Below are 8,348 nucleotides of genomic sequence, written 5' to 3' on the forward strand. Positions count from 1 at the left end.
AACCACCCAATGGACAAATGGGGAGCTATAGGGAGCGTGAGAAAATGGTGGAGGGAGAGCCCAGGACAGGCCAGAAAGTGCACCCAGAGCACAGAGGGAAATTATCTGTGGGAGTAGGAATGTCAAGAACTGTAAGAGTCAAGCAAAGCTTTGATGATGGGTCACATCTCATTCGGCACCAGGGGACACACTCAGGGGAGCCCTATGTTTGCAAAGAGTGTGGGCGAGGCTTCAGTGTAAAGTCAAATCTCATCACACACCAGAGGACACACTCAGGGGAGAAGCCCCATGTTTGCAGGGAGTATATTAGTGAGTCGTTAGCATTAAATCGTTTCTCAACAGCCACAGGACAAACGTAGGCACCACATACTTGAGGGGGCTTCAGAGGGAGTCTTCTGACCCTTACCCTCCCCAAGAGTGTAATGAGTACAGAAGTAACTGCTTAAACAAATCCTCCACTTTCATGACAAGAGATACGATAGACAAACAGTTCCTTTAGTGCTATGGGGATGTCAACACCAATCTCCTCCATGGACTCTCTGGCCTCCTGTTCTAATAAACTGTCTCCATACAAATCTCCAGGCCACATACTTCATTCCCCACTTATCACTGAAAGCAGAGGTGTCCAGGAGGGTGACAGAGAACTCATAATTTCAGCCACAGGAGCTCAACTCCTGGAAAGGTGTGAGTCTGGAGTCACGGTAGTTAGTTTACTGACCATGGAGAGAAATCTAGGATTTGAGACAGACTCACGAGGGAAGGGAATTCCCTGGACTGCTGGGAAGTGTGTCCTTTTCTCCTAAGAGGCCCCACCCTCCTCCTTTGGCTTCTCTTGGCTCTTCTCCTGGTTTCCTAGGATCTCTGTAGTCGCCAAGCTGAAAGCCAGGTGGGGACGTGTGCGTGTTTCGTGTGCCTGGCTCTGTCTGGGGCACTTGGTCTCTCGTACCCTTTCCTTGCTGTCCCTTCAAGGTCAGCATCTCATGGTGCAAAGCATATGGACTCCAGATTAGACCACAGTGGGTTTGACTCAGCTCTGCCCTCACCAGCTGTGTGACCTAGGATAAGATGCTCAGCTTCTCTGTGCCTGTTTTCTAACCTATAAAATGGGAATGGCGACCCCGGCCTTGGGGTCACAGCTGAGTCAGCACAGGCAGAATCTTGCTCAGATGATGGCCGAGAACGCAGGTCTCTCCCTGAACACCTTTCAGTGCCCACGTCTTCCGGGTCTTTGCGCTGGACTATGAACATAAAGACCGGTTATGGGCCTCCTGGGAGCCAAATTCAGAGGTTGGGCTGTCCCCACTTTTCTCTGCATAGACTCCGCTGCCCTGAGGAGGTGTGGGGTCAGGGGGCACCTCCCTCCAGGCCACTGCCCTTCCCACTGACCCTGGCAGCCTCAGAGCCTCCGTCAGCACAGGCAGGTGGTACTGAGAATAAGCCGAGACAAGGCCCTCACCGGCCCTGCTGAGAACCAACTGTGGGGACAGCACCTGCAGGAATCGGTCCCACTGTAAGTGGATCTCTGGGCCCCTGCACGGCCTCACCTGTGTGGCCCATCACACAGCAGCTTCTGTAACACACCTCCCCTGTACCTGGCCCCACGTGGTTTAAGGCACCCAACACCATCTCAAAATTCTTAATTATTGTGTCTTTAAACTTACGTTTGTTACTGAAGTCTGATGGGACAATGCTATGCGCAGAGCAGACATGCATCGTGTTGGTCACGCCTGGCCACCCATTCACAGATGGTGTCCACAAGGGCACAGAATCCCCATGGACCCAGTGGGTGGGAGCCCAGCAAGACTCATGTGAGAACAGGGCAGCCGTCTGCCACTGGGGAGCGAGGGCGCTGACAGCTCTAAGAGGCCATGGTTTCCTTGGAACCAGAACTGATTTCAAACACAGAGACAAGTGACAGTCAGTGAGGAGCCTCTCACACCCTCTCCTATGTGAGTTACCTCCGCTTCCTGGGGAGACCTAAGCCGTCTCAGTCCTGTTCCTGCTACAATGGGCTCAGGAAGGCTGAATTCCAACCCCCCTTAGAGGAGACAGAGGAGTGCAGGCCACCCCGGGGGAGTCCCACACCCCACGCACGACCTGCAGCAATGAGCCATCTGCCCCTCTCCCTGTGCCAGGCCCATGAAGAGGCTACACACTCCATGTGGGTTTCACTAATAAATACCCACTATTCTTTTTTTAATGGATTTTTTAAACAGATGTGTGTCTATGCATTTGTTTCCCTTCCCTGTGCACTCCTTCCCGCCCACCCCCCCCACCCCACCCCCCCCCCCCCCCCCCCCCCGCAGAGAGAACACTTTAAATAGTCTGGGGCTTGAAAGCCATGCGCGATGGGACGGGGCAGAGTTAGAGTTACGATGTGATGCTGGCAGAGAAGCTGGAGCTGAAATACAGTGGGGAGGGGGACCCAGGTGATGGTCACCCCCACTTCCACCAGGACTGACCCTGGAACTCTCCTGGAAGGCAGAGCAATTGCACGTGAGGGGAGACTGGGCTGTTCCCTCTTCCTCCCCATTCAGCAACAAACCAAATTCCTAGCGTGGCTGCCAGCCTCCAAGAGGCCCCCCCCAAATCCACCTCCTGCCACCCACACCCTTGTGCATTCCCTCCTTCAAAGACCAGGGCTGATCTGTGAAAATGGTGGTGAGCGACTCCCAAAGCTGTCGTACAAGGCATTTGGGCTTCAGCCTTGCTGGAGCTGTCTCACAGGGGCTCAGCTCACCTTGTGCAGGGAGCTGGGTGTTTACACACCCTTCCCGCCCAGTTGGCAGGTGCTGGCAGCCAGTCCTCTATTTGAAGAGGAGGCTCAGGGAAGTGAGTGCTGCCTGACATCTGCAGGTGAAAGTGTCACTAGGGGACAGGGGTGGGCAGAACGGTCAGCCGAGAACCCAGAACTGCAGAGTATTCTCCACAGCTGGAGTTAGGCAAGCCTGACCCCTGACCCCATGCCGTGGACTTAGGTCTGGAGTCTGGGCTAACCAAGTCTGCAGTGATGGGTGAATCGCTCCAGGCACCACCCCTTGGCTCCTCCCCACCAGCTCCAGTCCTCTCCTTGCACCCCCAAGCCCGCACCTCACAACCCAGCCCCTAATGTCCCTCTGGCCCTCTGCCCCACCTCCTCCCTGGCACCTCACTCTGCCTTGGGGCCAAGCAGCCAATGGCTGGGAGGATGGCAGGTTGGATTCAGGGCTATGCGCCTAGGATGGGCGTTCCCACAGGCGCTCCCACGTGGGGAGGGCCAGATTACCCCCCACACACACACAGAGGAGCAGGAAGGGACCGACTGCCTTCAGCCCCAAGTGTTGGTGGCCTCGTCCCCACCCAGGGAGGGCCATGATTCAACAGCTGATGAGGGCCTTTACGAAGTGGGGGATGGCAGAGAGAATGGGTTCCCCCACCCCAGGGCAGGTGTTCAGGTCCTTTGAAATGTTACAGTGACAGCAGCAGGTTTAGAAACTTTGACTTCAGTTTCCTAAGTCTCTACCTGAGCAAAGATTTTTATTATCAGAGAAGAAGTGGGTATAAAAGGAAAGAAAACACATCGCACCAAGTTTTGGCACACTGGCCTGACCCACCACCAACCACTGACCATCAGAGAACAGCAGCAGAGTCGTGCCAAATAGGCCTCGAGACCTTAGTCCCTGTGAGGCTAAATCCCACAGTCAGGGAGAAAACTGCAAGAAACCAGGTCTCACAACCAGAGAAGCCAGAGAGAGTGTCTCATAGAATCCCATGGGAATAGACAACTGTGGTCCTTTAAGTGAAGGGCAAAGGTTATATACCGGGGCTGCCAAAAACTATATACAAGTGGACGCTTTGGTCAGCGTTGCTCAAGCAGTAGCTCACCATAATCAGAAGTGTCTGGACGCTGGTGGTAACTGCTCTGAGCACCTCTTGTAATTGCAAAGTCAAACGTGACTTGTATTCATCTTTTGTTATCAGTATATATTGAGTATTACTATTTTAATACAGTTTTCCTTTCTTAAAATGTGTCTATATGTTTTGGGCACCCTCTGTATATACAGAGAGAAGAAGAGAAGAGAAAAAGAGAGGAAGGAGAGAGAGAGAACAAGCTCCTGGGTTGGACAGATTGTTTCCCAGGAGAGGACAGTACTTGGGGAGGGACCTGGTGGGGCCCAAAGTCCAAACTTTTCTCTGATCACCAGCCTGGTCTCTCCTCAGTCAGAGGGGGAACAAATTCTATTTAGCCCAGAGTGGCTCCTAATCTAATGTAGTATCTAACATAATCTAATCCTTTTCTAAGACAAGTATCTGGGGAAGCCCCAGCAAACCTCAGGGCCGCCAACAGGAGCCATCTCCTGGACTTGTCCTTGCCACCCCAAAGTGTCCCCAAGCTGCAGGGCGCACCCTCACGCCCACTTCTGTCCGCTGGGGGTTGGGGCCGAGTGCGAGCGGGACCGGGAGGAGGGTCAGAGGGGGACTCAGACCAGCTGGGTTCGCGCGCCCCCTGCTGTCCGCCAGGCACAGCGCAGGACAGCGGTGCTCAGTTCAGCGCTGGCCAATCGGTTCCCTCCACGCGCCCGGGAATCTGAATGGCAGACTTCTGGTGATTCGGTGCCACAACTTGGACATTCCAACTGGAATAGGGCCGACCATCCCCGTGTCTTAATCAGAACATATAGAGATAACAGAAAGCAAAGTACAAAAGTCAATTGACTTCCTATGTTGGTGCCGTGGTCTGAAGGTTTGTGCTCCCAATACTCACATGCTGGGACCCCAAAACCCAGTGTGAGGGTGTTAGGAGGTGGGGCCTCTGGGAGGGGACTAGCTCGCGAGGGTGGAGTCTCATCAAAGGGATTTGTCCCTTTGTAGAAGTGACCCTGGCCCCTTCCTTCACTCCATGTGAGAGGAGAAACCAGAAGTGGGTCACCACAGAGCGCCCTCGCCCTACCAGGACCTCAGAACTGTGAGAAGTAAATTTCTATTGCACACAAGCCACCTACAGAAACGTGCTTTGTTATAGTAGCCCAGATAGACTAAAAATATCAGCAATGGTGTGTAGAAAAAATTATAATTTGAGACGAAAAAAATATATTTATAATAGCACTTCCAAAATTGAAGTCCTTAAGTATAAATCTAACAAAATATATACAAACACGTATTCACAAAACATTGAAGCATGGTTGAGAGAAATAAAAATATAAATAAACTCTGAGGTATTCCTTGTTCAGGATTGGCACACTCAATATTGTTAAGATGAAAATTCCTTCTAACTTGATGTACAGATCCAGTGGAATCCCAATCAAATTCCCAGCAAATACACTGACAAACTGTTTCTGAACATTGAACACAGGGTGACCGGTTGGCTCAGTGGTTGGAGCGCAGTGCTCATAACACTACGGTTGCCGGTTCAATTCCCACATGTGCCAGTGAACTGTGCCCTCCACAATTAGACTGAAGTACAAATACTTGACATGGAGCTGATGGGTCCTGGAGAAACACTGTTACCCAATGTTCCCCAATTTAAAAAACAAAGCAAAACACTGAATATACAATATAAGACTGAAGAACAAAGTTAAATAACTCACACATCAGATCCAAACACTTCACGTAAAGCTACAATAATGAAGACAGTATGATATCGGTGAAGGAACAGATAGACCCATGTAAATATGGTCGTGATTTGTCACAGGGACAAAGACAATTAAATAGAGAAAGTATGTTCCACGAATGGCAATGCAACAATTGGAAACCATAAGGAAAAAACTGACTGTAGACCCAAACTTTGCAACTTACACAAAAATTCGCTGAAAATAGTCCATAGACATAAATACTCAAATGCAAAATTACACAAATGATAGAAGACGACCCAGTTAAAAAAATAGACAAAGGGCTTGAATAGACTTTCATCCAAAGAAGATCCACAAATGACACATGAAAAGATGCTGAGCATCACGAGCCACCAGGAAAATGCGAATCGAATCCACAGTGAGACACATTTCACACCCACTGGGACGGCTGCTATCAAAACCAGATGCTGATAAGCGCTGCTAAGGATGTGGAGAAATTGGAGCCACACAGCTGCTGCTGTGCACAGGAGGTGGGCAATTCATCACAAAGCTAAACAGAGACTTGACATACGACCCTGCCATTCCAGTCCTAGGAACAGGAGGGTTAAAACCAGGTGTTCAAACAAACACTTGTTCACGAATGTTCACAGCAGCTTTGTTCACAATCATGAAAGGTGGCATCAACAGATGCCCATCAACAGATGCACAGATAAACCACATGTGCTGTGCACACAACAGGGAGATACTGAGCCATAAAAGGAAGGGAGCACTATGATCCTATAACACGGACGAACCTGGAAAACATTATACTAAGAAAATTGTGCTGAACACACAAACGTCAACATACCGTATGACTCCATTTATAGGAAATGTCCAGAACAGAAAGTGGATGAGTGGTCACCAGCAGGTAGGTTTCCTGTTGGAGCGAGGAAAACATTTTGCAACTAGACAGAGGACATGGGCGTGCAATCTCACACCCACACTAAACGCCACTGATTGGACACTTAATTGTGAATTTCACCTCTTGAAAAACAAAGAAAACAGAAACTGACCACTGCATTCCCTGACTTAGAGCCTATATCCGTTAGCCTGGCTTCCCAGGCCCTGCAGTCCAGCCACCGCCCAGGGCCTGGCCAGCCACATTTTGGACAAGTGTGCTCCAGCCATACTGTCCACTCAACTCATCAACCCACCAGCTCAGGGCCCCAACATGACTCCTTCAGAGATACCCGGCAACGGGCGACTCCCTGAGGGCCCATTCCCACAGGTCTTGGGAACCTTGTTTCTCTGAAAACTCAATCTGGGCATGAGGTTTCCGAGGGCCACGGCCTCCCAGCAGGGGAATCGCATCTTCTGAGCAGGCGGTGTGCAGCCATCTTGCCCAGGTGACCCCAGGGCAGCTGTAGGAGATGGTGGTTCCATGCACTGACTCACCAACAACCGCACAGCCGCTAAGTGTCTTCACACTCAGGGTGTCAGTCAAGTGACCCTAGCTGTGGGGTCATTTGTCTAGTCATGCAGGTGGCCCAGGTCCCATGTGATCCCACACGAGCTACGCAGATGCTGTTAGAAATACACCAGCTTGGGGCTCCCTGGGGGCAGTTCCAGGAAGTGGAGTCACATTAGTGTTTTCATTCTTGGTTAGAGCTGAGGATGCCGGCCCCCACTTTCGTGCACACCCCCCAATACTAAAAAGGAAAGCCCGGGGCCAGGGGATGCCTGTCTGGAGAGAAGGTGCTTTGCCTGTGGGGGCCTGGGGCTGCAATGCATCTTTCTGCCCAGGCCGCAGAGGACACTGGGAGCCCAGAAGAGGTGCCTTCTGTCTTAGCATCCAGAGGGATGAGCCTACATTTCATGGTACCTTCAAAACTTTAGCATCTCCAACCTCGAAACAGTCTCCTCTCAGCCCGCACCTGGCAGGTGGCTCAGGGTCTTGCAGCCAGGACTGAGGCACCAGTGGGTCCTGGCAGGTGACAACAGTGCCTCAGGGCCAGCAGGAAGGTGCTTGCTGCTGGCAGAGGCATGGACACTATTAAGGACTGAACTGTGTAACCCCCTCCCCAAATTCCCATCACAGTCCTAACCTTGGACCTGTTTCAGACGACCACCCCACAAACTAGTGACACAAAAAGAAGAGAGTGACCTTCTGGGGGAGAAGCTTGGCTCCCAACTCCCTAGTCAGGCATTAAACTAAAGTCAATCACGGGACCGTCAAAATCATGTGCTGCCTGGAAGATGCCACAAGGCCCGGGAGTCGCTTTTGGATACTCCTTTTGAAAAGTAGTATGTGTGTCCTGAATTACAAAGAAACAGCACACATGGCCACTTTGGGGGACATTCTACAGAACTGACTTGTAGTCTTCAAAAATGTTCAGGCTGTGAAAGTCCAGGCTGAGGGCGCGTTACAGGTCATGTCACCTGAGTGCAGCATGTGACATGGATGAGCTGACAGTTTAGGGCCCTGGGGGAGAACTTATCAATTTTAATGGGGTCTGGAGATTAGAAGGGAGTAAAGCACCAGTACTGACCGCCCAACTGTGCCAGTCACCGGGCTGCATGTGTAGAATTCCACATCTGAAGGGAACAATAAAAGCATTAGAGGGATGGGGCACTAGGTCAGTAACACTCTCAAATGGTTCACAGAAACAAGATCTCTATATTCTATTTGCAATTTCTCGTAGTTTTGCTATTGTTTCAAAACAAGTTATTTAAAAACTGAAATGGTCATGGTTCTAGGGAACACAGAATGGGAGTGAATGTCTGCGTGTGGTACAATTAAGTCCGTGAACTTGTTGCAAT

This window comes from Rhinolophus ferrumequinum, chromosome 9 (genome assembly GCF_004115265.2).
Source record: "Rhinolophus ferrumequinum isolate MPI-CBG mRhiFer1 chromosome 9, mRhiFer1_v1.p, whole genome shotgun sequence".
NCBI lineage: Eukaryota > Metazoa > Chordata > Mammalia > Chiroptera > Rhinolophidae > Rhinolophus > Rhinolophus ferrumequinum.